This window comes from Hemibagrus wyckioides, unplaced genomic scaffold (assembly GCF_019097595.1).
Source record: "Hemibagrus wyckioides isolate EC202008001 unplaced genomic scaffold, SWU_Hwy_1.0 Contig21, whole genome shotgun sequence".
In the NCBI taxonomy this organism is placed as follows: domain Eukaryota; kingdom Metazoa; phylum Chordata; class Actinopteri; order Siluriformes; family Bagridae; genus Hemibagrus; species Hemibagrus wyckioides.
In genome coordinates, this window is record NW_026690782.1 from 327049 (window position 1) to 352104 (window position 25056).

General features: G+C 36.3%; 2 non-coding genes across 2 annotated transcripts; one reads left to right on the forward strand and one right to left on the reverse strand.

Moving 5' to 3' along the window:
• Nucleotides 1–7743: 7743 nt before the first annotated feature.
• On the reverse strand, nt 7744–7825 carry trnas-gcu (transfer RNA serine (anticodon GCU)). Its single transcript has one exon. It is a non-coding gene; the product is annotated as a tRNA-Ser (tRNA).
• Nucleotides 7826–21282: 13457 nt separating this feature from the next.
• Nucleotides 21283–21354, forward strand: trnap-agg (transfer RNA proline (anticodon AGG)). Its single transcript has one exon. It is a non-coding gene; the product is annotated as a tRNA-Pro (tRNA).
• The last annotated feature ends 3702 nt before the right edge of the window (nt 21355–25056 follow it).

Sequence of the window (25056 nt, forward strand, 5' to 3'; positions counted from 1 at the left end):
AAGTGTGGAGCTCCACAGACTATGACAGTAAACTCCTTCAGCTTTATCTTTCAGCAGATTACCATCTCTATCATGCTGCTCTTTAATCTTATTCTCTTAATGCTTCTACTAGGTATGTTCATTTTAATAGAATAATTACATTTTTTAATATTTCATTCAGTTTTTACATTTTTCTTTTCTCTTTTTCCACAGGGAGCACATCAATGTAAATGACTGAGCATCTTATAGCAGAAGAGCATGTCTTGGAAGATAATTATGTCATTCTGTCCTGCAATTTCACTGCTACTGCAGGTGATTATATACCAGAGTTTTGTGTCTCCATGTATTTGATTCTGGAAAGCAGTCAAAGCTGAGAGATTGTGTTTTTTTTTGACATGGATATTTTTCAAATAAATAACGCATTTGTAAACATATTCTGTATTTTAATTTTGTTATTCGGTGTAAAGAATGTAAACTCACTTTTATGTCGATGTATGCCAGGCAGCTGTGGAATTGTGTAAATAATACCTTACTTTGGATAAAATTAAATGAAAGTGTGTTTGAGTTATGGTGTAGTATATGTACTACATGTGTAGCTTCTGAGAAAATCCATCAGATATTACTGTGACTATCTTAGATAGAATTTAACAGAATGATCAAGAAATGGAAAACAAGCAAATGTTCACACAGTTTTGTAATAATGTTAAGATTAACATTTATTTTTAAAAGATTTCTTCTCTGATTGTTCAACCAATAAGTATTAACAACATATGTAAGAGGATCATTGTTGATATTCAAAGCAAATAAACAGCGAAGTTTGAGAAATAAGAAAGAAACCTGTATTTGAATGAAACAGATAAACATCTCCCCTGCTGAGAAAAATCAAGGTTGACTTTTGTTCAGTCTGTTTGAGTTTTGTGTCTCTGTGGGCTGCATGGCTGTAACAAACCTCCAGACACCGGGTGAGTAGGATCCATGTGCAGTTTATTAATATAATGCAAAAGGACAGGCAAGGTAAATGTAATAACGTAATCAGGGACCAGCAGAAAGGTCAGAGAACCGTAAAGACGAACCACGATGCAAACCAATCCAAAAACACTAGACTGACTCAGAAAACCGATGAAAAATCAGATCAAAACCACAATAGCAATCAGACAAAGAAAGACGAGAAACAGCTTGGTACAGAGCTAGTCACAATACTCTGTAATGTGCATCCAAGACTGTCTCCATGATCAGACCAGCAGAGGAGCAGAGATTCATCACTGAGGCTCACAAGTGATAGATTTGTGTCTGAATGAACATACTGTCTCCTAATAATACATGTGTCAAAATCTAATGTGATTTATAAATATACTCGTTATAAATCACATTAGAGACAGAATTCCTCCAAACATGGCATGTAAATTCAAAATCATCAGTAGATAGTAGATCAGTATCAAATTATCATTATTTTGATAAATAATTATCAAAAATAATTATTTCTGCTAAGGTTCATGCTGTTATTCTCCTGATGCAATAAAAATGTAAAACAACGTTAAATATCAATATGTCTTTAAATAATTTAAATTGCTGAGTTTTAATGTAACACTAGTGAACTAAAGACTTCACTCTTCATTATTTGGCAGCTTATAAAATAGCACTTGATCCAGCACTGATATTAAGGGAAACACTTGAATTACCACAGATACTTAAAAGAGCATTGAGCTTAATACAAGATGCTTATAAATTGTATTAGGGTTTTATATTATTATAATTTTATGGGGAATTTTTAAAATTGTATCAGTCACTGCAGTGCCTCTGGTGTTTTGTTTAGACTCTAAGGGTGTACTATAAATGTGCTGAAGAATTTAATTTCACAATAAGAATTGTTTGATTAAAAGATTATTGAAGTAATGCATTACTTCAAGCCAAGTATATGCAAATGTAATTAAGTAACAATACAGTAACACTTCATTAGTAATTATTAATGTGATATAATCAATTCTAATGAAATTAAATTAGTAATTATTATGTCCTTAGTAATAGATTGTCCTGTGTTCCACTTTACTATACTGTTCCAGATCGTCATTAACTCTTCATTAACACCACAGGTATTATTAATATGCCGTCATTATGCAAAATCTTCTTCTTTTAGACGGATCCTCTAATAAATACATTTGATGAATGCATATTTATTGTCCACATAATAAAGTGACAACCAAAGCAACATTCATAAGTGGTTAATAACATTTGGAGTTTATACAAAGCTACATGATAATATTGTCTTTGAGTTTATTCTGCTAAGAAAAGTCATATATTTTTCACTTGCATTATTTGAGATATAACCACAATACAATAAAGAGTATAGGAAGCCTTACAGTGTTGTATATATTTTGTAGATTAGAAAATGTTTACTTTATAGAAATAGGAAGTGTAGTAAATAAATCATGTGTCATGTGCCACATTGATATTGAAGGGTAGTGACCAAACATGAGCAGTGTAACTGTTGAAGGATTTAAAGCCAGCAGACCTGATTAACATAGACCCAGTAGTTAAAACAAACACAGCCACATTTAAGACTAAAACACGGAAAATAATGAATGTTATGTTGTGTTCAAAGGAGCAGAGCCCTGGACCCGAGTCACCCAGCGCACATACTAATACTACAGTGGGATTGGAAGAGAAATGAATGGAGAAAGATACAAAATGGGTTGAGATGAAATTACTGGTGTTTATTATTAGAGTGTAATCCAGTGTCATTCAGAGATGTTTATGCTGTGCAGCTGCACAAGGCAAATTATGTAAATGAACAAACATGTATGTAAGGTGGTTTATTATTCACACATTAATTCATAAGACTCACAGCATAGTTAAGGTTAGCTCTTTATTAGTTGGTGATTAGTACATGCCTTAACTCATGATTAGTTCAGATTTAAGTAAGTAATAATTCAGGTATTAGTTCATGATTATTCATGCACTGTTATTGTAAAGTGTTACCATAAAAATAAAATGGATTGAACATGACAACTAAAATCATTCACACAAAATTTAGAAATCTTGATTTATCATGATACAAAAATATTTTTCTGACACAACAGTCATCAAGAATCATACAGACTATAAGGCAGAATGTGGCACAAATGGCTCCAAATGACAGCAGCAACAACAGATGCCTTTTAAATTGTGATTTAATGTTTGTATAATAATTATTTCAATAATTCCATGATTAAACTTTATTATAGTGATTATTACCTTTTATTATCAGTTACTGCTTTTAGTTTTGCTTTTCCTGTTTGTTTAAAATAGATTTAGGACATGTTCCCCATGTGAGACTGAATGTAAAGCCAGAATGCTTCAGTAAGAATCAAGAATCTTTCAGTAACATTAGTGACACTGTCATGTGAGTGATGCTGTGGGGTGGAGCTTCATGAATCCTGATGATGTTAACATATCAGTGTACAGAAAGAATAGTTTCCTTCAGCTAAGATCATTCATCATGTTCACTGTTATATTCATGTGTCTGTGGCTTTCACTGGGTGAGTAAACATTTTTATTATTGCAAAAATAATATGTTCTGAATCAAGGATGAACACATACACAAAAACATGATGTGTTTTTAAAAAGTAGTAAATTGTGAGTATGATTTATGTAATACCTTATTAATAAATTATTTAGAAAATACAATATGTTCTCTTTATGACAGGTGACTCCATGGCAGATCCAATAGAGCCACTTTTCACTCATAAAGTTGTAGATGAAGGTGATGATGTTACTCTGTCCTGCAGCTGCAAAGACTTCAGTGATACCATATATAATGTGCAGTGGTACAGGCAATATATGAACTCTAAACCTGAGTTCCTTCTTTATGTTACTCCAAGTGGAGATCTAAGTTCCCCATCCCGATGGAATGTCTGCTAAAGTTCATGATGATAAACAAGTGGATCTGATCATCTCCTCTGCTGCTGTATCAGACTCTGCTCTATACTACTGTGCTCTGGAGCCCACAGTGACAGGAAATCCAGCTGCACTGTACAAAAACTTTTTTGTTATGTTGAAAGCAGTTATGCCAATAAGAAATTTACATGGGGAAAATTTACATGGCTTTTTGGGGAAGACTTTCCTTTTCGTTCTCATTATTTATAATAAGTTCATATTATTGACACATTTCATTCATTCATTCATTCATTCATTCATTCATTCATTCATTCATCTGTAACTATTTTATTTAATCTTGTCTAGGAGCAAAGTGGATATTGGCAAAGCATTCAAAACTCTACACAGCAACCTGAGTTTAAAATCAATAAGAATTTACAATGCTTTTAAAATAAAATACACTTTTATTTATAGAGCCATCATGCTATAGCTCACACAGCATCACTTTGCTGGATCATAAAACAATAGTAAGTTAATTCATTTTTAAATGACTAACAGTATTTTTTATTAGATTATTATATCATTTTTATATTATTATAATTATTATTATTATTTTCTACATTGTTATTCAAACAATCAAAACTTATATAATAAAGCAGCTGAGGCTCTGTACACGCTCAGAAGTTGAATAAAGTTCTGCAAATTGTTATTATTCTCCTTCCTCCACAAGATGGCGTAATCTTATTGTTGGCCATGTTTTAAGCCTCTTGTCACATCCTTCAGAACTGACTTCTTGGATTATAAGTACAATAATATATAATATATATAAGTATAATAATATATGCTATACATAATCTTCCGTTCTTTTATATATAAGCATTGCATGATTTGTGATCTTACTGCAGTCTAGAAACAATCTTTGGAGAATCAGTAAAACCATCAAGAGAATCCGTTGTCATTGGTTTGCCTTAATTAAGAAAGAAAACTGAAATTGCAGAACACCTATACACACAATTTCTATTCTATATTCCTTGATAACCTGAAATAAAAAGTAAAAGCTTGGTTCAATCATCACAGCAGAATTTTACAATATACAATATACCAACACTATATCATGGAAGGCAGCACTGAATCTTTTGAGTTTGTTGCAGTGAACAACAGCAAGTTCACCACCACTGCCTTGAAGAGGCAAAAACTAACACATAATGTATTACAGTATTACAGAGAAAAATCCTTTATAAATATATGAAGTGCAAAGTTTAAATACTCTTTTTGATGACTCAAGCGCCTTTTTGTCTGTGAACATTTCTTTGTGTCTTAAGGTTTTTCTCCTTGATGAACACAAAGATGGTGAACTCAGTTATCTTATGATGGGTTGAATACTAGAGCAGCATATAAACCTGCACATTCTTTTCACATACTTTTCACAATAAACCCTCTGTGATATAGGCTCTACCTCTACTTCTATCATACATACTGCACAAATATTATCTTAACCCCTGCCATGGTTCATCTCATTAGTAGATAATTTCAGATATACCAGTCCACATAAAACAACTGTCCACTTTAGACTAAACTGTGTTTAAAATCTCTAGTGCACTTGTACTAATGCTGTATTTTTCATATGTAACTACCTTTAACCTTGTGTTGTTGTGGGGTGGAGCTTCATGAACCTTTATGATGTTAACATTAGCAAGACATTTTACAAAAAAATTGTTTTCATTCAAACAATAAATTCAATAAATCCTGGATTCAAATGTAAGAATCAACAATCAGCCCTGTCATGTGATACTGCAGGGTGGAGCTTCAAGAAGCTTTATGAAGATCCAGAGAGCAAAAGGAAAACAAACTTGGTACTTCTTTGGATGTCTTTGGTTCTTGATTATAGCTGTTAATAAGCACTTGAGTAATTCTCAGTCTTGAACAGTAAGCTTACAAGTATCAGCTTTCTAAAGATACCCTGGTTATATACCCTGGTTTGGGGATGCACTCCCTTCACATAATGCAAGGCTGTTGAGAAAGGATTAAAACTGTTTTGTTAAAGACCAAGAAAATAAAATGTTCAAATTCAGGTTGCAAAGTTTGTCAAAAGAGTTATAGGAAGAGTTAATCAATAAAAGATAAACAAGCAATCAAATGGCTTCCTTTTAACTGAAATGTGGCAGTGCATCTTCAAACATTTTACCTCTGTGATTTATCATACCCTGTGATCTATGATCCCATAGACAGACTCTACAAATTGTTGCCCACTTTCTGTTCATAATTCTAAATAAATCAGCAGGAACTGAGAAGTGTCAACTATATAAATAAATGTAGTTTTAAAGGTAATCATAACTGAATAAACAATAAGAAAAGTAATTAGCCTGGTATTTAAACAAATCCACTTTGTGACTTTATTTGACTCAACTACCATATAGATCAGATAATGAAGTGCGACAGAAATTCTGTGCCTCTCCTTGGTTTCACACGGATTACATAATCCGTGATTTTCGATATGACTTGCATCATTTAAAAGTAGACCCTTTAAGCTTTCTATAGATATATTTCTCATGTCTGTGTGTGCAGTATTCACGCAGTTTCAGTCCATTTTAGTGACACGTTTCAAAAATATTTTCGCGGAGACTGAGACAGCTGAAAGTGCACCCTGTTTATTTTCTTTATTTTACAAAAGCACAATGTTTTGTGGATATTGTGAGTGTACATGAATAAAAGTAGACCCTTACAGATTCAAATGATGTACTACACTTATGTGTATGATCAAAAATGACGGAGCATTTTAAGTTCTTTTCACGGTTACCAGAAAAATGCAAGTGTTCCCAATCCGCGGCTTGCCGACTCCTAAGGGTTAAACAGCAAACAGATTATTTTTGGGTTAGATTTGTATCATTTTCACAGGAAATCCTTGGACAGTTTAATGTTTTTTGTATTTCTTTAAATATTTCATTATTTTCCATTATTTTCATTATTCTATTCTATTCTATTCTATTCTATTCTATTCTATTCTATTCTATTCTATTCTATATCAGCAAGCACGGCTTTGGTTGGAGCACAATTTCATTTCATTGTCTGTACCGCTTATCCGATCTATACTGGGTCACGAGGAGCCTGTGTTTATCTCAGGCGGCATTGGGCACCAAGGCTGGATACACGCTGGACGGAGTGTTGGAGCACGATGTTATAGTTAATTAGAGGTTATAGGTTTTTATCAGAAATAAACAGAAATCAAGCCGATAGATAGTCGTGCAGTGTGAAAACAATGGTGACCCAACAACTTTGAAAATCTTGCAGTGTGAACTCAGCATTAAGGCTCGCGCTCAACCGCACACTCCTGAAGGTGTGGGTGAAGGAACAACCTTCTGCTGTTGTCGACCAAAAGTTCACCTGGCAGCGGTGGGATTCGAACGCACACCCCGAAGAGACTGGAGCCTTAATCTAGCACCTTGGACCGCCGCCACGCTACCCATGCCCTTGGAGAGTTGGGGGCTTTGGTCAAGGGAGGTCTGCCAGGTCGGGAAAGAGAGGCACTCTGGCAGGTGGTCGCAATGGTTGTACCACGCACGCCCATTACCAGATGTGATTCAAGATCCAAACCCAGGAAAGGTTTTGCAAAGTGGATTGACAGCCTTAGGCTCTTGTTGACAAGGTTTGCTGAAATGAACTTGCATCCCAGTCTGTTGCAAGAAAGGTGCACGATCCGGCTGCTGTCTTCGGACTGCGCACTGCATTGATCTGCATGGATCTCCAGTGGCGACCGTCAGCCTTACAGCATCTGTGTCCAACCAACATGGAAATACAGCCCACGGCTGCAAAACACCTAGACCCAGGACGAGCTTTTTCGCTCCCTCTAGCATGGTCTGGCAGACCAGGTACAAAGCATTCTGTATGCAAAGAGGAGGTTGAAGGTCACACAAGTGACGAGGATGGGATTCGAACCCACGCGTGCAGAGCACAAAGAATTAGCAGTCCATCGCCTTAACCTCTCGGCCACCTCGCCAAGTATAGATAAGGCACCCAAGGCTGAATGTCCACAGAGATGGCGACAATTCCGTGAGTGGAGCGCCATAACCCAAGGCGTTTAAACAAGCCTGTTCCCAAAGCAACTGGAGCCCATCCCACGTGGGATTAGCAGTCTGTCTCCTTAACCTCTTGGCGCCCTAGGTCACCCACATGACCTTACACCTCAGTGCACCTGGCACTTGCACTCCATTGCCCAAACCTCTTGGCCACCACTTCTTATGTCGAATTTTTATTCTTGGTTGAATTGTTGTTTTGTTGGTAGCTCGTGAACCATGGTAAGGGCACAACTGATGCGGCTCACACACGCTGAAACCGTGTTTTATGCGTGACTGCTCTGTGGTTGTTTGGACTTGCTTTTGAAAAAGCAAGGTGTGAAACAGAGCAGCGTTCAAAGCCAGGTGTTGACACCAGTTGCCAAAAACTCGAGCTATTTCAGCACCGGGTCTGGGGGCTCCGGTACAGTGTGAGCATGCTGGGTTTTTTTTGCATCTAGGCAGCCTGCTAACGTCAACTCTTAAGCACATTTGCAGAAGGCACAGGAGCCACAACCACTGTAAAGCCTTTGTGGTGCCAGAGCCCACAACCCCTGCCTTGAAAAGACTCAGCTGGCAGCAGTGGGATTGGAACCCCTGCCTCCAAAGAGACTGGAGCCTAAATCCAGTGCCTTAGACCACATGGCTACGCTACCTGAGGGCTTAAACTTTATAGACCTCTGTGGAGAGCACACTGACATACTGTCTGGGTGTGTGGTACGCAAGCTGCACAGATGAGGACAAACTGTGCAGAGGGTGAAAACAGCTCAAAAAATCATCGGATGCCCTCTGCCCTCCCTGGATGACATGTCCAGGTCCTGCTGCCTCAGCAAAATCAAGGCCATCACAGGAGACTCCTCACATCCTGCTCATCACTTGTTTGACCTGTTGCCATCTGGGGGCGCTCAGGTCAACAAAGTCTCACACCACCAGACTTACAAACAGCTTCTTCCCTGGGCCATTCGGACTGCAAACAATCACTGAACACACACACACACACATTCTACCTAATAAAATGTGCAATTCCACTGTGCACTTTAATCTGTCTGTGAATTGACTACAAGTTATAACTTAATATTGGCTTTGCACAAATTAGATTTCAAGCAAATATATAACTGGGAACATTTTGTTGCAGCTTTATGAATGTTCTGCTTATATTGCAGTAGCCCTTTAAAAAAGGGTACAAGTATGCATATGTATGAAAGGAGAGTCCATAACCTGAGGTACTGAGATATTGAGAAGGGTTCAGTATTTATATTAACATATTTTTACATATGTTTCTTTATTGACATGCACAACCAGTTATTACAACATTATTACAACAATACTAATTCTAACAAAGTCCTGAATATGTACAATATGGCTATATTTGTGGACACCTAACCATCACACCAGTATGTGGGCATTCTCCAAACTGCTGCACAATTGTATAGGATGTTTTTATATTCTTACAAAAACATGTTCCAGCTCAATGAAGATGTTTATTACAAGTTTGGTGTGGAATAAAATGAGTTACCTGCACACAGCCCTGAACTCAAAACCCACTCAACACTTTTGGGATGAATTAGAATTCTGACTGCACCCCAAGCCACACATGCCTGATGTTTTAGGGCTGTATGGACACATGGACATACAGTATCTCACAAAAGTGAGTACACCCTCACGGTTTTGTAAATATTTTATTATATCATTTCATGTGACAACACTGAAGAAACGACACTCTGCTACAATGTAAAGTAGTGAGTGTACAGCCTGTATAACAGTGTAAATTTGCTGTCCCCTCAAAATAACTCAACACACAGCCATTAATGTCTAAACCGTTGGCAACAAAAGTGAATACACCCCTAAGTGGAAATGTCCAAATTGGGCCCAAAGTGTCAATATTTTGTGTGGCCACCATTATTTTCCAGCATTGCCTTAACCCTCTTGGGTATGGAGTTCACCAGAGCTACAGGTTGCCATATATTTACAAAAATGTGAGGGGTGTACTCACTTTTGTGAGATACTGTATATTGCCACTTACTGAACAATCGTCTAATTTTTAATATTATTAGTGTAAATTTTGCAACAAGTTTGAAGTAATATCTAAATAAAGCTAGTCTAAGTAGATTGATTGATAATGTTAAATTGCCCCTAGGTGTGAATGGGTGAGCAAATGGCTGTGTGTGTGTGTGTGTGAAAGAGAGAGAGAGAGAGAAAGAGAGAGAGAGAGAGAGAGAGAGAGAGAGAAACAATTATTTTTTTCAATGATATTTCTGCACATATATAAATTTGGTAAGTTATAAAACAATTTTTTTGGTGTTAAGGTTTTTCTCTTCAGTGAACACAGTCACTTATCTTAATGTTGGTCAAGAACCAGAGCACCACACAACCTGCTCACATTCTCTGGAGACATAGAGTATACTTGTTCTTCTATCATACATACTGCTGATATAATATCCTAACCCCTGCCCTGGTTACTCTTAGTGCCTAAGCTAATTTCAGAGATACCATTCTGATTAAACAACACAACTGTCCACTTAACACTAAACTGTCATAAGAATAAATTCTCATCTAATGTCATTTCTTTGACACCTGCTGTGTCAGAAACATTAAAAACTAGAAACTTATATGTGAATGTGCCTTTATTCTTCTTTCTCTTCTTCTGATGCTATTGTGAGTACAGGAAAGTTTTATTTTTCAGATTTAACTGTTAGAGCTGAGAAATAAGGGATTAATTCAACCTTAATTACCAAGGGAAACTACTCATTTCTTCCTCATTCTTAAATAAATCATATTCTCTTCCACTTAGTGATTCTAACATTAATCTGCCTGCTGGTGTTTACACAAACTTTCTCTAATTTAGAGATATCACTAACATATGTAAAATAACATAAATACATTAATTTCCTGCTTTCAGTATGTGTTTACTTAAGTGTCCTCTGGACAGGTTTCCCATATGAGGCTGAATGTAAAGCCAGGATGTTTCAGTAAGAATCAACAATCTGACAACAACATTGGTGACACTGTCATGTGATGCTGTGGGGTGGAGCAATTTTGAAGCTTTATGGTGTTAACATATTAGATTACAGAAAGATCTCCACTATTTTCACTGAGCTAAGACCAGTCATCATGTTCACTGTTATATTCATGTATCTGTGGCTTTCACTAGGTGAGTTAACATTGACTTTTTGTTATTACAGAAATATTAACTATATTATATTAAATATTAGTCTGTGTGGTGATGCAGTGTGAAAATGCAGAGTGTGGGTCTGACTTAAGTATTTCCTGTTGATTATTTAAAGAGTAAATGCTTTATGTTCTCTTCTCTATGACAGGTGACTCCATGGCAGATTCAATAGAACCAGATATCACTCCTGAAGCTGTAGATGAAGGTGATGATGTTACTCTGTCCTGCAAATACAAAACAAGTCGTGACATCAGACTACCTGTACTGGTACAGACAATATCCAAAATCTACACCTGAGTTCCTTCTTATTGTTGACCAAAAAAGGAAATCTAATTTCCAACACTGACCCAAGAATGTCTGCTAAAGTTGATGATAAAACTATACAAGTGGATCTGATCATCTCCTCTGCTGCTGTATCAGACTCTGCTCTATACTACTGTGCTCTGAGGCCCACAGTGACAGGAAATCCAGCTGCACTGTACAAAAACTTTCACACAGTTTTGTTATATTGAAAGAAGTTTTGCCAATGCTTTAGATAAAGTTACATGTCCTTTTGGGGATTCTCTCTTTCTCTCTACTGATCAGGGTCATGGTTGATGTGGAGTTTGTCCCACACATGAGGTAGGAAACACCCTGAATGGGATGTCAGTCCTTTGCAGAGCTCCATACACAAACCCTTTCACATACTTATTTACACATAGTGAATATATTAGTAAATTTATTACTGTCATGTATTTTGGAGGTGATGCAAAACTGCACACAAACTGACAGTGACCTGAACACATCATCAAACTGGGGATCCTGAAGCTGTGATGCAGCAACACTACCTGCTGTGTCACTGTGCTATCACACTGTTAAAATCCTTCTGCTTAAAGTGTTTTCTTGTAGTGTGGTGTTGTGTCATTGTTATAATAAAGAACAATTACTAATTTTAAGTATTATGTATTTTGACAGCCCAACTTTAACAAGCCATAAACATATTTCACCAAGCAATGTTTAAATCTTTTATTTACTTTATAATCCTGCATAGGCTGTTGTCACTGAACCTTTCATACTACACAATTGTAATTGCATGTGATAAGTTTATTGGTGTAATAGGGGTGTGTTCATGAAAATGTGTGTGTGTGTGTGTGTGTGAAAGAGAGAGAGAGAGAGAGAGAGGGAAGGAGAAATTTTAATTTGCTAAATTATAAAACTATTTATTAGTGTGTTATGTTTTTCTCTTCAGTGAACACAAGATGGCGCAGTCACTTATCTTATTGTGGGTCTAGAACTAGAGCACCACACAACCTGCTCACATTCTCTGAGATGATGGAAGCTACTTTTCACAGTAAACAGTTGTGACATAGAGTTTACTTGTTATTCTTCTAAATAGTTTATTTATATTCTTCTTTATAATGGGCAGTTTAGCAGATTAAATTGGGCTGACTGATGAAGATGCCAACATTGTCAGAAAAGATACAGACTCTGTTATTCTAAAATGTTCATACGAGTCAAGCAGTGATTACACTGAGCTTTACTCTTCTTTTCCTTTTACCAACTTAAGAGCCATGCTTTTCTCACAAGATGGAGATATTTACACTTTTACATTCACTTCATCATCATCCTTTCACATTAACCATCATTTAACCATCAAATGTAGTAACATTGTATTTTAATGGACACAATATTAGAGGTTAACTAATGTTGTATTGTTTGTAGAATAAAGCCCAAACTGCACTTCACTAACAACTCCTCATACAGCTAGTTTGTTGTGTAACTGGTTATTATTGCATGGACCCAGTGGACACTGTGGATCAGAAACCCAGTAAACGCTCTGTTCTGGGACATTCTTGTACCATTAAAGTTAGAATATTAATGCTACATTTGATTTATTTGGTTTATTCTAGATGGAATCTGAAAAATACATGCAAACAACATGACTGTCAAGTGGATTAGTTTTAAATGTTATGCTTGTTTTCTATAGAAACTAGTTTGGAGTTAAATGGAATATTGGTTCCAGATGTAGATGCAGACACCACTAATTTAATGTGTAATTAAATAACTTTAATTACTTTATTTACTGTAAGTAAATCCTGGATTTATCAGGGGAATAACTAATAAACTAAGGTGCAGAAATAGACAAAAGATCAAAAAGAGAGCAAAAGGTAAATAAAACATCCAAAAATATCCAAAACAAATCACACAAAACGTTGATCAGCAACAGTGGAATAGTTCTGTGTTGTATTAGTGACTCAGTTCACTGTCACTGATACTGTGAAGTGATGATCTGTGTAAAATTATGCTCCAACAGCATCACTTCCTGGGTGTGTCCTTCTAGAGACGTGTAAAGTTCAGCACATACAGCACTATTATACAGAATCCTCACAGAGCTGTGTTCAGAAATGGATCAACTATACAACTTACTGTACATAGTGAGATACATACCACTGATTCTCACTCTAGTTACAGGTAATTCATTTTCATTAGTTAATCAAAAGTTTTAATTCTTACAATCATATTTAATGAGTTGCATTAATTAATAAACCATGTTTTTTATTATTCATCCAGTCATTTCTTGATATCTTAAGTCAATATTTGGTTTAAGAAAATATTTCACTGATATATTTTTTGTATTTTTTTTTTTTTTACACCAGGCAGTTTTGCTGATAAAATTGGACCAGCAGATGAAGATGCCAACATTGTCAGGAAAGAAACAGAGACTGTTACTCTGAAATGTTCATATGAGTCAAGCAGCAATGACATTGATCTTTACTGGTACAAACAATATCCTAACAGCGCACCACAGTTTTTACTGTATAAAGGCGCAAGGTCAAGATCTGGCCAGAGCACTCCTGATGATCATCGATTAGAGTCGAAAACCAGCAGAGACTCTACTGAACTTACTATCAGAGGTCTAAAGCTCTCAGATACTGCACTCTATCATTGTGCTCTTGAAGTAGTAGCACTGAAATACAGAGTTACTGAAAGGCTTTACAAAAACTGTAAATGGCATATATGACGCTATTAAACCACAAGATCAAAGAGACTCACTTTATCAACTTTTTGGTAAACCACAGAAACAAACAACTTTTGTAATAACATTTACAGCTGGAGAAAAATAGCTGAGAAAAAAAAGAATAATGAGGGATTAACACAGCAACTACACAATATTCATGGTAAACTCACAAATATACATGTTTCAGATGCTAGATGTTGCTGGTCTATACATTGTGTAATTAAATTAATAAACAACCCACAACCCAGTGTAGTCCATTGTAATTTGTATTCCTGCTTCATGACTAGTGTTGCTGGGAGAAGCTCCAGATCCACTGCAACCCTGACCAGGATAAAGCAGTTACTGAAGATGAATGAATGAATGTAGGTGTATATAGACAGTTGTGGACATGTGACCAGGATAGAGCAGTTAATAAAAATAAATTCTGAGTTAATGATCATTTATTAGGACAGTAAGCAGCTGTTTATATTATTTATAAGGTATAGTTGGTGTGATCATGCAATGTGTCTCATAGCAAACAAAAACCTAGTAAATCCTAGCAAACCTATTAACAAAAAACCTGCATTATGACCAAAGCCTCTGATGCTAATTAATGAAGCTAGTGAACATGTAACACCAGCCATACAACATCATCCATGATTGTTCATTAAGTTTGACAAAAAGTGGATCTGTTCATCTCCTCTGCAGCAGTGACAGACTCTAAACTGTACTACTCTGGTGCACACAGTGACAGGAAACCCAACTAGACTGTAGACAATGTACTACACATGATTCATTCATTCTGTGGAAATGCTTTCTTTATATTATGTTGGTAGATGCAGCTCAGGCTCTTTTGGTGAAAGCAGGAAAAAGAGCTGAGAGAGAAGAAGGACAGAGTGATAGCAAAGCTAACAGAGAAAAAGATTCTCCTTTTCCATTTTCTTACTCATTAATGTGTTAGTGCTGTGCATTTTGTATAGTACATGACCAACAAAAACTACATACTGTGCTAATGAACTGATGTTAAAACAAAATAGCCTCACAGCTCTACATTTATTGAGTGTATACACTGACCAGGCATAACATTATGACCAGTGACATAATACTGAGGACTCCTCATCATGGCACCTGTTAGTGGGTGGGATATATTAGGCAGCAAGTGAACATTTTGTCCTTAAAGTTGATGTGTTAGAAGCAGGAAAAATGGACATGTGTAAGGATTTGAGTGAGTTTGAGAAGGGCCAAATTGTGATGGCTAGATAACTGGATCAGAGTGTCTCCAAAACTGCAGCTCTTGTGGGTGTTCCCGGTCTGCAGTGGTCAGTATCTATCAAAAGTGGTCCAGGGAAGGAACAGTGGTTGGAGCGAAGGCTGGTCCATGTGGTCCAATCTGATAAACAAGCTACAGTTGCTCAAATTGCTGAAGAAGTTAATGTTCTGATAGAAAGGTGTCAGAATACACAGTGAATGACGGGGCAGGGCCGCTTTAGCAGGAAAAGGGGGACCAACATGATATTAGGCAGGTGGTCATAATGTTATGCCTGATTGGTGGAACATTCTGCTCATTTAGAAACGTTACATGACAGTTGTCTTCAAGCTACTTTGTTTCTGCTCACTCCCAATTTAAACTCACATGACACTCCATAATTGTTCATTTACTGAAAGCTTAATGCAGGCTAATTTATTCCAAATCAGAGTAACTGGTATGCATTGCATGCTCTGGTGTCTGCAAACACGGGTAGCTGCAAACGAGACCATATCACACCAATGTTACGCTCCCTGCACTGGCTGCCAGTCTGATATCGAATTGATTACAAAATTCTGTTATTTGTCTATAAAGCTCTTAACAACTTAGCTCCAAGATATCTCTCCGATTTACTCACCACTTACAATCCTGCTCGGTCACTTAGATCCCAAGATGGTCATCTTTTGTGAATACCATGGTCTCGCCTGTAACGCAGGGGAGACAGAGCCTTCGCAGTAGCTGGTCCTAAGCTGTGGAACAGCCTGCCATCACCCATTAGAACTGCTTCCACGTTAGCTGAATTCAAATCTATGTTAAAAACGCATCTCTTTTCTTCTGCTTTTAATTCTTTGTAATGTGTATGTGTTTTCCTGCTTTCATCCTTTTTATTTTTATTCCCTTTATTTTTGTACAGCACTTTGGCAAACTAAGGTTGAATTGAAATGTGCTTTAGAAATAAAATTGATGTATACAGATGTCGGCGCTTTGGTATTTAAATGCATGTGTTGTACTTCACAGAATGTCCACCAGGTGGCACATGGTACACCTCTGGCCTGGAGCACATTATACAGTATAATCACTCAAAGTTTGCTATGTAGTCTTCTATACTCTTGTTAAATACGCTTGTAATTTATCACGTTACATTAAAAGTGTCCAGTAAATTTGTTATCTGCACATGTAATGTAGTGATTGTGAGAAAACATCCACAATACATTCTGAAAGACATAAACACAGTTTCTAAAGTATATATTTTAATACTTTAATACATATATAATAATATTTACATTTTAAATGAATATATATAAATTTACCCGTGACTGTGTGAGTGTAAAGCTGCGAAGTATTTTATGTGCTTTGTAAATACTTAATTGCGCTGGTGTTGTCCTGCCATTTGCACAGAACTTGTTTTTGTTCAACTTTAAAGATGCCTGTGCAAAGATAAAAATTAAAATGGAAAACCTCTTCAGATTAAAGTCATTATAATGCAAAATTTAACTGGTAGTTATTCCAGAAAAAAAGTCAAACTAAATAAAATTGTGACAAAGTAGTAATATTTCGCGAACAAAGTTAACACTATGAGAATAACGTAAAAATCACTAGATTCGTAGCAATACGAGATTAAATTCATGATATTTTGAGAATAATGTCATTATTTACATTAACATGTTTAGAGTGATGAATAATATATTAGGCCTATTTGTGTATAGTGAAATTAAGGTATTAATAAAACGACTTATGCATATGCATAAAAGTGCATAAAAATGAAACTTGACTCATTGCATGCACATCCATCTGTTTTAATAATAAGGTAGGTATAACTTATCTGCTTTGAACATTACTCCAAACACGTTGATGTATATGGCCTTATAAATAAAACATTACAACTTAATCCCTACAGTATATTGCATGAGTTTAATACTGTTGCATGAAGTCAAACACATTAAATGACGTGCTTGGAAACGGAATTTCTCTCAGAAGCAGATTAAAACAAGCAACAATGAAAGTAAACGTGTGGAATTCATATTTAACATTTTCAGCTGTGAGTTTTCAATGTCATAACTTCATGGTTAAAAAGTTTAAAAAGTTAGTATGAAAGGTTAAAGTATTGTGTTATTGTGTCTTTGAGACACAGCCCTGACCTCTAACTCCAAAAGATATGTTTAAGAGGTGAAGTCAGATGCACTGATTCTCACTCTAGTTACAGGTAATTCATTTTAATCAGTTTACCAAAAGTTTTAATTCTTACAATCATATTTAATGAGTTAATTAGTTGCATTAATTAATAACTATGTTTTTTATTATTCATCCAGACATTTCTTTATTTCTTAAGTCAATATTAATAAAACGTATAAACCAGTATAAATGAAGATTCTAAAACCACATCAAAGATCCTTCCTTTACCAACCTGTTATCAGAAAACTACAGACACAAACAATGTTTGTGGTAATTCTGTGGCATAAATCAATAAATAAAAAAGTAGTAAAGTATATATATATATATAGTTACTTAAATGGTTTGAGGAAATCGATGGCCTTAAATGGTTTGAGTTGACAGAACACAAACTGATAAAGTTAGTCTTGATTAATTTGAGTTCAGTCAACTCAAACCATTTAAGGCAATCGGTTTCCTCAAACCATTTGTGTAGCTAAAATGTTATTTGGACTTAATTACATCTGTTACCTGAACACAAACAGATTTAAAGACTAAGCAAAAATCGAACTTTCCTTGGTTCCAGGAACCAAAAAAAAAGTCAGCTTCTTGGGGTAGCTGATATGAAGGGCATAAAGCAGCCCAAAAAGCAGCATCAGAGCACTGACTCCAGGATTTTGAAGACATCACCACGTCATCTTCAAGGACAATCAAGACATACAAACAAAAAAACAAAGAGGCAAAACAAAATTAATACCAGTGGTTCCCATTAGAATAAACTAAACCTTATAATTACAACATAACAAGCCTCTGCAAATAGTGCAGATCATGTTCATGACTTTGGAGTATGAGCTTTACATATGACAATGATATAAACATACAGAAAACAATGCACATCAAATTTAGATATTATATTTAGATAATGTGTTTAATGTGTGTGTTGAACCATGTTAATATTTTAGTAAAGCTTAAATCAAGGTAATTTTTGAAGCTGGGAAATACAGATTGCCTTTAATTGGACAGACAAAAGGAGAGAAAAAGATTTAAACGTACCTTTAACAAAAATCTAATGGAATTACACGAGGGTGAGTAAATGAATTATATAATCATCATTTGAGTAAACCTTTCCTTTAAGATTACTGAAATGATCAACTGTACAGCTACTCTAGCTGTATTTTTTCGATGCTCGACAAAAAGATCAAAATGTTTCAGAAAGTAGTCCTGATGAGCCTTACCGTGTGTGTCTTGGAAAACATCTGACGAGTCTTCCTTCAAGTAAAGCGGCAGTCCAGCCAGGACAAGAGTTCCAATGACACTGATGTCATCCTGATCCTTAAAGACAAAACAAAAATGACCATAATTTAATTCCCAACTAAGCAACATTTTGAATTTATTAACATGATTAATGATGAGACAACATTCTAACACTGCAAACCTAGCTACAACATGTAACAGCACTAGTTATTACCTGGCACTTTCTTACTAATCCACATAACAGGCAAATACCTTTAGGCAGTTTAATAACAGCACAAGCACATTTTAAGGATTAGTTCATCCACACACAAAAATTGTCATCATTCACTTACTTGCATGTTATTCTACACTACTTTGAGTAATTTATTTATTTTGTTTGTATAGACTACTGTTTTAGAATGCCTTCATGTTTTTGTTCTTTTCTGGCAACTGAAAACATTCATCATTATTATATTTAACTGATTTTAATTATTGATAATGTTTTTAACCTGTACAGCCCTTGAGTATGTTCAATGTGGGAATTCCACTTACTTGTTCATGATAGTCTTTAATATTTTAGCCATCTGGTTGCCAATGGTACCATCCTTCGATGCCTTAGCTCTGAAAAGTGTCAGGAGTTGTGGGAGTGTGCTTGTCCAGGGAAATGTAAAAGGTTTGCTGCGTAATTACAGGACCTGGTTACAGATGTATGTTATCTAGCTAGCGAACCTCGCTAATCATTTCATTTACACAATATCATATAGAGTGTAAAGCTTGCTGAACTTCGGGTGAAGGTTTTAATAATTATTCCGTGATAATATTTAGATAGATTTCGGATGATGGACTGGGACAGGAGGTTTTTGAGACTTTAATCAGTCACCATGTACTGTGAATTTACACAAGCTAATGCTAAAAATTGTCTGTTTATTCTCTGCTTAACTAGTTTACAAACTCACAGGTTCATTAACGTTTCGGCGTTAAAAAGGAAATTTTGTTTTTTACTTTCTTTTTTAAAAACAAAACAATCAAAATCCTCTTTTTCTGGGTGTGGGTGAAAAAAACACTGGTTTATCTACACTGTTAGCAAGCCTGGATAATTAACTTGGTAGCATCATTAAGATAAATATCGTAATGAGTAATGCAAACCTTTTAACCGGTAAACAAACCTTTCCTTTATTTTACTCAAGCTGTTTTTACTGTAAGGAACGTGACAGAATGTTAGATGTGTTATTATGAAACTGCGATGGAGAAGAAGCACTTATGATGGGGCGGCAGGAGGAAATGTACAGTACATCATCTTTTTGGAGAACAGGACATGTTTAGGCTTACATCCTGCTTCGTGGTTAAGGTGTAAATTAAGTCGCCATCTAGAACACCATAAGTGAATTACAGAGATTTTTTGTTTTTTACGCTTTAACAGGATGCAGTTACGTACAGCTGGCCTCCGTGGGTTCGATTCGGTTCCTGGAGGACTCCTTCTCATCGGGACTCCATCAAAGCAGAGCTCTCCGGGTCCTGTGTAAGCTTATGAATGCCTGTGTAACATGACAGCTGTTTAAATCTGAAAGACTTGATAATAGAGAACTCCATTAGGACTCCATTATGTAGTTAATTTCTTTTTGTAACTTTTTCTGCTCTCTGCAGGCCTACCAGTACAACCTCGTGGACATGTTTTACGAGCTGCTTCTCTGCTGATACTTCACGAAGGGCTTAACGCCTCAGCCAGTAAGCGTCTTATCGGGAGATTTAAAAGCGATGCTTGAATGTAGTTTGAGAACAGGATCTATTTTATTTCATTTTGTTTTCCCATATTTTAAACCCTGGCATTAACGGAGCTTTATTTGAAGTGAATAGACAAAACATTCTAAGTGAATCCAAATACAGATAGAAAAGTTAGTGTGTGTTTGAAGAAGCCACATGTTCACTCCCTCTGCAGTATTAAGTGCAGTTCTCATAAACAATAGTGGCAGGTTTGATGGTTTATTTACTTAATGACAGTGTAAAGATCACATGCTGGAATTTGATTCTGTTCTAGGAATAAAAATGTGGATATTGTGGCCAACTCTTTTGACAAGCAGCTGATCTGATTTATTTTTATTTTATGTTTGTTTGTTTGTTTATTTTACTGAGCATGCTATTTAATGTGTTCATCATGTGTGTCTTTGCAGGGTCTTTAATATATTTTGAGAATTACAGGATACCTGAAAGTATGTATAACTAAGAATAAGAATTGTGGAAAATAAAACACAGTTTCCATCACACAATCAGGAAATAAATAAGTTTCACTGAAATAGTGCCCCATAGTCAATTCTTGAGGTAGATGAGCTACAACAGCTAAAGACCACATCGGGTTTCATTCCTGTTCACCAAGAACAGAAATCTAAGACTACAGTAACAACCCTGTAAATGACATAATTTGGGCCCAATGGCAAGAGCTGCTTACTTGGTTCACACTTAGCATCTGGATTCCAAAAGGTTTGAATCCCACAGGAGCCTCGCTTATTGTTAACTTGACTTTGTGTAACCGAGTTCCTTTTTACTGACCCCAGTCCATATGAGCAAGAAGGTCATACAGTTACAGAGTACAGTGAACCTTCACTGGCACACATCAAGGTAACAGGGATGACCTGGCTCGTTGGTCTAGGGGTATGATTCTCGCTTAGGGTGCGAGAGGTCCCGGGTTCAAATCCCGGACGAGCCCTGGTTTTAAATGGAATAGAGTGGTTGGGATAAAACTAATGGAAACTTGCACTGCTGGCTTGGTTCTCGCTTGGAAGTTTGTTTCTCCAGAGGTCCAAGAAGGTTCAAATCCCACTGTAATTACTCTCTGAAAATTAAAGCTCCAACCTGGAGCCTCTCTCTGGAATACAGGAGCAGGATGGAGAATGTCACACTTTGTGGAGACATGAACCTCTGAAATATTAATATAATAGAGCAAGCAGAAAGACCTCAGAATATTGTCATTTTACCAACACCATTCTCATCGCATGTTCACTGTTATATTCATGTGTCTGGTGGCTTTCATTAGGTAAGTTAACATTTCAGACCTTTCTTCAGAAAGGAGGGTAAAAGGTAAAATCCCTATGCCACTATCACGCCTGTCTGCTAAAGTTGATGATAAAAACCAAACAAGTGGATCTGACTCATCTCCTCTGGCTGCTTTTAATGTTTGATAATATACAATTAGAAGGTAATTTATTCATAATCACACTCTCTGGTATCACCCAGATGAGGATGGGTTCACATTTGAGTCTTCTCCTCATATCAGTCCCTCACAGAGCTTTTCTTCTTGCCGCTAAGCTGCCTCAGAGTTGCTCATACATTAGGGTAAAGTTAATTTTTCAACTCTTGTAATTTCTATTCTGGAATTTCTGTATTTCTTGTAAAGCTGCATTGAGACAATGTCCATTGTTAAAAGTGATAAGGAATGAAAAAATGTAAGTGAACTGAATTTACCATTACCTTTTGGGAACAGACACAGCAAATTTACTTTATGAGAGATTGGATCCAGTTTCTACTCATGGATCCAGTTTCCTAAGTGATTTTCCACAGCAAATTAATATCATAATTATTTATAAATGTACAAATAATTAAAAAAACACACAAATAGATAAAGGCTTATAGTATGGTATAGATGATGAATCTTAAAATACAACACAGCCATATTAATGACTCTACACTACAACAGCATCACTTCCTGGGTGTGTCCTTCTAGAGAGGTGTAAAGTCTCAGCACATACAGCACTTTGTATACAGAATCCTCACAGAGCTGTGTCTTCAGAAATGGATCAACTATACAACTTACTTGTAGCCATATGGTGAGATACATACCACTTGATTCTCACTCTAGTTACAGGTAATTTTCATCAGTTCATCAATTAATTAATGGAATTAACTAATATCTCATCGAATTAATTCATTTATTTTTAATGTCAGTGTTTTTGGTGTTACACAAAAAACATTTCTGTGAATTTTTCGATATTTGTATTATATTTTTTATTAATCATTTTTTCAATACAACAGGCAGTTCTGCTGATAAAATTTGGTCAAGGACAAAGATGTCGTAACATTGTGGGGAAGGAAACAGACACTTGTTACTCTGAGATGTTCATATGAATCAAGCAGTGATAGAATTCTGCTTTACTGGTACAGACAATAGTCCTCTAACAGCGCACCACAAAGCTTTACTGCTTAAAGGTGCAAAGTCAGCAAGTTCAGCTCAGCGCAAACTCCCCTCTTGGCTCCTCGATTCAATGTACCCAGAAACATCCCCCAGACTCTCACTGAACTTCCACTATCAAACATCTGCAGATCTCAGATTCTTGCACCTCCCTATCACTGTGCTCTTAGAGTAGCTAGCAAAGGCATACAGAGTCACTGGAGAGACTGTACAAAAACCTATGAAATAATTCATTTGAAGTTCAACGTTTAATATCAAAGATACTTCCTTTAGCAACTTATCAGTTAACCACAGACACAAAAGACATTTGTGGTGGAAACATATGCAGCTGAAGAAAGAGAATAAAATAAAGAGACACTGTGTCACTTGTTGCTGGTGTGTACTGTTTAAAATTTAATTCATTGTACTTTGCTGCAGCTTTTTCCCTCATGATTAATTCGAATGAATCTTTTCATTCATGTATATGTACAAAACACAAATTAGGATTTGTCATGTATTCTAAGAGGCACAATATTGTACAACTTTGTTTGGGGATCTACTAACATATCTAGAAGTGTCTAATTTAAGAGGTATAGTATAATCTAGGGAAGGAGAATAATATTTTCAAAGGTGTCCCCAAAGTAACATTGTCAACCTTGCAAGAAAATATCCCAATCGGGCATTTTCCCCCAGTGTTCTCTTAAAGGTTTTGTGGAGGACAGGGGAGTCAGGGGAATCAAACCTGAGGTAAATTTTATGCAGTGTGCTTGATGATGATGATCCTTATGTATATTTTGATTTAAAAGCCCTTGTCTGGTGCCTCCATTGTCTTGACTTCCAAATGTCATCAAAATGCAGACAAAAGCCATAAATATCATTAAAATAAGTTCAGGTGCTCTAACTGGCAGACTGTTACAGATTTGTAGTTGCAGGTCACTATGTCAACATGACAGATGAAGAATATCAATATTGTATTTATATCACACACTTATACTGGATCAATGCAGTACATATCAGTGGCCGAGCAGAAGATACTGAATCAGCAAGCAGTAGGTACTGATAAAGTCATTGAAAAGTAAGGAACAGGTGTGCAGCGGTGGGGCGTGTAGGGTGCATACGCAACGTTAACTAAAACACATGGGAACATACATTAAACCCTGCCAGACCGCTCTCTGGTGTCCTGACAGGGAACTGTCCAGCAGTCCATGACAGTAAATGCAGTCAGTCTGCCTAAAAGATTTCTAAAAACCTGGTTAGTTATGCTGCATTTCTCATTCTATAAAATGTCACTTTGTTCAGTTTAATTATGTCTGGTGATGGACCTGTACATGGTCACAGAGAGAAGAGCTTACACACTCTGTACAGATGGCAGTAGATAAAGTTTTAAAATGTTTTACTGGACTCTAAACAGAAGACGGGGAAATTTGCCAACAGAGCATAATTCCCAGGCTACAACACAAACATGTTAATACATGACTAATTTATGTATTTACATATGTGTATCATTACATAACCTGAATTCCCTACAATGGGGTTCATTCATTAATCTTCCCCTAATCAGAGTCACTGTGGCTCCAGAATCTATCATGGACACACTAGGCATAAGGAGGGAATACACCAGTGGTGGGCTGTCAGTGCCAGTGGCAAGGCCTTTCTCTGTTGTTGCTTCAAACAGCAGTGATCTGGAATCACTGACTTGCATTTTAATATATTTTAGTATATTTTTCCATGAAAGTGTACTTCAAATTATTCCCAATTGTCTATTCTCTACATTTCATAGCTTCTTTTTTTCTTCTCTCTAGGTTAAGCCGGGTGCTGCTTCCAGTAGTGTAAGTATTTATGATGAGAGTATTTATCCAATCATATTTTCCTCAGTCACTGGCTGACATCATGTGTTGCCAGGGTGAAAGAAAATCTGCCTTAAGGCCTTCAGAATCATTAAAGTGCAGGCGCCCATAGCTTAAAAAATAAATGGCAATGGAATTGTTAAATTAACCAATCAGATTTCGAAGTTGGTGTCACTGGGGCTATCTATCAGGCATACAATTCACGTCAGCAATTTCCGTCCCTTTAATTGGATAATCAGAGAACATATACTTTGCTATTTAAAGCAGATTAGTATCTATTGCCGTAAGGCGTCATAATGATGGTATAGAGGTGGATTAATTCTGTGAAGGACACCAGTGAAGGCCTAGGTGTGAAATGCACAGCCCACCACTGGAATATACCATATCACAGGTGTGG